This window comes from Mya arenaria, chromosome 10 (genome assembly GCF_026914265.1).
Source record: "Mya arenaria isolate MELC-2E11 chromosome 10, ASM2691426v1".
In the NCBI taxonomy this organism is placed as follows: Eukaryota; Metazoa; Mollusca; class Bivalvia; order Myida; family Myidae; genus Mya; species Mya arenaria.
This window is the reverse complement of record NC_069131.1, coordinates 2,903,687-2,908,765: the sequence shown is the minus strand read 5'-3', so window position 1 is coordinate 2,908,765 and position 5,079 is coordinate 2,903,687. Positions and strand designations below refer to the sequence as shown.

Here is a 5,079-nt window from a genome sequence, read left to right as displayed (position 1 = left end):
CAAAACTACTTATTTCAATCCGCTCAAAATTTATTTAATACTGAAATTGTCCGTGCATGACCTAAATAAGTGTTACTATTTTTAAACTATAAACATCGTACATTTATGCTTTGGCTTGTGTTGTCAAATCGGCATTAATGGCCATTTAATATCAGGTTCAACATGGACACGATTGATTTCATTCAAGATAGAGGTATTTTTGTTGATACCGTTATGTAGTTTTTATAAACTGCTTTGCTTTCAAAGTAAATCAGGAAATATCGTACAACTAGATTTTTGTCCGAACCATCGCATGCTTCCGAATCTCATATACTCGTATGGTTCCTATGTAAACAATGGCTTTTGTAGCTGTCATTCCGACACATTTCATAGATTTCTTATTTTTATATCAGCACTTTGTCGACGGGAAATCCAATCAAGAAAACACTGACCCTCAAGCAGCTACTGTATTTGACCAGCTCACACCAGCTAGGCCTCCTCCAAAACTCAGATAAATATTTGAGCCACCAAAACAAAACGAGAACAGATCGGTCTGAATCGTTAAGGTTTTATTTTCTGTATAAAACAATTTATTTCACTGTACATTTAAATCAATTATTATGTTCATTAGAACTTGATTCTGCCAAACATGTGTTGTAAAGACTTAGACTTATTATGAATAAAGAACAAGTCAAACATGCATGTATTTTCATTGTTATTCTTATATTTTGGGCCATTTACGTAAATCTACAATATTTAATGATAGTTCATCCAATGTTCAGAGTCCGGATCACATGCACACTCGATTAACAGTATTCTTAAAGTTGCACTCTCACAGAATTCTAGTTTGACACTTTTTGTCTCAGAATCGGCTTATTTTGGCATTCTTTAAATTAAGACCTAATATATAAATCACAAAGCAAACTTCTCCGAGCCAAAACATGATAAATGCAATCGAATCCTGTGTAAGTTGTCAAAGTGATCAATCTGTGAAAGTGCAGCTTTAACAGTGAAAAATAACTTCTGCTAATGCTATATATTTTAAAATATATTTGCCATTGCAATAAAGAGATATTCACCTACAATATCATACATAAACATCAAAGAAATATCAAAGTTTAAGTAATGTTTGCAAAACAACAATGTATTTAATAAATCTGATATTAAATATGCAACAACTGGTGTTATACTGAAGCTAACATCATAGAGGTACATCCTTCCAAGAATCCATCAAAACAACATGCTGAACAACTTCAAGAACTCTCTTCAAAAGACCACACTTTCCTGAAATAAATAAAAGATGCCAATATTAAAATAAATCAGTTACATGTATTGTTAAATATTTTAATACTAGCTGTAAATGCTACTGCCTTTGATGTTTGCTTTCTACATGTATATCATAATGAAATATTGACAAGATACTAGCTAATGTTTTGTGGTTGTTGTTTTTCTCTGGACAAATAGTCCATTACTTTTGTACAGCAAAGTAAAAACTAAATGTTATAAAAAGCTTTAAAATAGGTCCTACCGTTTATTTGTAAAACTTGTCATCACTGGTTTTCTCTTGCGGTTGACATTGCCTGGACTGGCAAATATCATGTGTGTGTGTGGGGGGGGGGCGGTTTCCGGTCTTATGCTAGGTCCCCTGTGGCGGTAGGCTTGTTGAAGACAATAATAAGGGGACTTCCTTATCTCCATCAATCAGAATACTTTAATGGTGTCAACGGTAAATAGCAGGAGACCCTCCACCAGCCTTAACCGGTAAATGGGGGGAGGGTAGTGTGTGTGGGTTAGAACCAGCTGCCCAGTCAGCTTAGTTGGTTAGAGCGCCGGGCTAGTGTTCTGGTGGTTGTGAGTTCGAGCCCCACACCGGGGGCACTTTTCAGCCAGAGTGTGTGAACATGTTCCACAATTTCTGTAAGAACAAAAATCAAAGCATATGAATGTTTGAGCAATGCAAAAGTTACAGATTGGTATCACCCACGATTGTCACTTGTCAACTATTACCTTATTATTCATAAGGGGGAGTGTTCAATCGCTTAGAACTGAAACTTTTTATGCATAACCCCAATAAACCATTTCTGCTCATACTATAGAATACAAGGTTATACTGTATAGCTGGCAAGTAACTGTTATTTAATGTCACTTCCGGGTTCCCCATTCGGGCCATTTATGATTTACTCATATTGTGCGATGATTTAATCTTTGTTTCAACAATACTGTAAGAAAGACCGGTGTTATTAAAAGTTAAACTTACCCTTGTTTGCATTTACAGTATGCGTCACACACACGCTTTTCCTTTGTATCGATGTCAATGTTGACAACCTGGCGGCTATCCGATTTTCTCTGACTTGGATAGATTTCACCTCGTAAATGTTAGATATCGTCATTTTCTAAAGATATATCGAGCCTTCCGATGTAGCAGCCAGTTACAAATTCCTTTGACTTCTATTTTTTTCGCATTGTAATGTCACATTTATGATAATTTGTCAGGAATATCGGAAAGCGAAACGACGCGAGACGCCATTACTTCCTCGTTTGTTTGACGGACATAGACAGAGTTCGCTCCCTTGATATCAGGGGGCGTGGCTTAGAAGCCGCTGTCGAAAGGTCAATTGATTACTTGACGGTTACGAATTGACTAACAGAATGGTTACGAAATAACCAAGATCAGCAGTTACGAAATGGTAAGGTTACGAAATGACCAGATCCCCGTCAAATGCCCCTGGGGACATCCTAGGTTAGGCCCATTCCCTGTTATCAGCGCAAAAACAATAACACCGCATTCACTCAGCACTGCCGGTCCACCTGGAAGGTAAAAACATGGCCCATTTCCCTTGCTATCCCCGGTATAAACAAGACCTGGGCGCCATTGTTACAATTGACTGGTGCATAACTGTGGCAGAATAAGGGAAATATTTTATTGTTGCATTTATTATCAAATATGAGAATTTAAGACACATGCAAAAAGCCACAATACGAATTGGTGATAGTGTTCGTTCTGTTCTGCTATTCAAAGGTGATGAGACTGACTAATGACATGACATTGACAAACAAAATGTAAGGCATTTGTATCCTTTCGTCTTTTATTTATTAAAATCTGAGATGTTATGGGAGCAAATCATTTTTTAGATTGGAACATACCAAATAATAATAAGCGACGATGTACAGTAGTGGTAAACCAAGTTTGCTAGAAATCAATCTAGTTTCTCCAAAATACAAGCAAAAATTACACCGGATGTTGATACTAGTGATTTAGTTTCGGATGAACAAAATCCGGATAAATCATTTGCTTTTCATCCAAAGGGTGGACGATTTATACAACTGTACAAAAGTCATAAAAATAAACGAAAAAACGTTGAATATGTATTTTAAACACTTACCAAGTTACCATTCTCTTTCTGTAAGAGATGAACGCCATACTGCATAATTGCACGGAGATGGTACCACGGAGATACCCGAAAATTTCCGTTATATTCCGGAAAGTTAAATTTCTGTATACTTGAAAATTTGGATGCTGATGGTACACGAAATATCGAATTTCCTCATTTCTGTTTTTTATGGAATGAAACTTCGGGATAATATACAATAAGCTTTAAATAAAGTAAAACAAATAAAAAATGCTTAGTATATAGCTATTTTTGACCAAAATTATGATTTTTTCCCTGGTCGCCTTAATAGCTATTTTTATGGATACACAAATATACTAACACAAAAGTTTAAGAATATTTTTTTTAATATTAAAAGAGAATAATATTTAAAACAATGAAATGATCTCGTAAATAAACATTCAAGCTTATCAACTTACTGTCAATGGACATTTTTATTGACATTTGATACATCAAATCTGGACTGAAATTATTAAGGAGACCAATTTTTGTCGCCTTAATCCAACGGTCCCCATAATGCCTAGATTAATATATATATGGTCACCTTAATATCTGTAGTTATATATATATATATATATATATATATATATATATATATATATATATATATAACTTAGTTTGCATGTTATGGTAATACATTAGGTTTAATCCCCATATCACGCGTTTTAACCTGCCCCCATTTCGAACTCTATACATTTAGTTCACATCCATAACACACTTTATACATTTAGACCACACCTATTTATGCACTTTATACATTAAGATCACAGCAATTACGCACTTTATACATTTACTCCACACCAATTTACGCAATTTATACATTTAGATCGCACCTAATTAGGCACATTATACATATAGTTTACACCCATTACGCACTTTATACATTTAGAATATACATATTTACGCACTTTTACAGATAGAGTTGGGATCTCTAATCATAGAAGTACTTAGGGTTAACCTATATTTGTTTTATTGTTAAGTTTCCTCAAGTTAATGCATACTTTGATAAATTTAACCTTTTGCGTTTTATCTTTATTAAGGATTGTTTGGATTGTGAGGTTTGTGCACATACACTGGTTTAAACCCCCAGTAAATTTACATTTTACAGACCGTTCCAAGGCGGTACCTAACAATTCTTGATAAACATACCTAGTTTTTTTTATATAAAGTATGTCTTCACTGTGCTGTTTGTGGAGTTTTGTGCTGTTCTTCCATGTTTCTTGTTTTTGATTTTATGTTCTATGTCTTTGGCGTTTAACCAGTGCCATTAAACCGGGTTTATGTTTAAATTTTTGCTACTGAGCTTGTTACTGTAGCTTTTCGCATAAATATTAATGAACAATATTGTTTAAGATAGTATTTCTATATTCATTGCACGTTAACAATACAGACTAAGGTTCCTTAACACGGTATTATTTTCTGTCTTCAACAGTTCCATTAATATCAACATACTTGGTCTAACCCTATAATACCTCTTTCGATATCTTGCTCTATATTTATTAAAACATGGGCAAATTAGTAATTGTATTTATCTTTTAAATCTCTTTTATCAAAGCATTGACAATATCGTTATTCGTGGGAAATTCGAATACGTGCATATCTGCCAGTATGTATTTGTAATGAGTGGGCGGATATTCTTAATTTAGTTATATAATTATGTCCTCAGATTATCTGAAAGAATATTTAAATAAATTTCATAGTCAAGATATGA

The 5,079-nt window shown here is 34.2% G+C and overlaps 1 long non-coding RNA gene across 1 annotated transcript; it reads right to left on the bottom strand.

Annotated features, from left to right (window-relative positions):
* Positions 1-677: 677 nt before the first annotated feature.
* Positions 678-2,785, bottom strand: LOC128204207 (uncharacterized). Its single transcript, XR_008256121.1, has 3 exons — positions 2,237-2,785; positions 1,508-1,894; positions 678-1,263 (listed from the first exon to the last, which is right to left on the bottom strand). It is a non-coding gene; the product is annotated as an uncharacterized LOC128204207 (long non-coding RNA).
* Between the last annotated feature and the right edge of the window lie 2,294 nt (positions 2,786-5,079).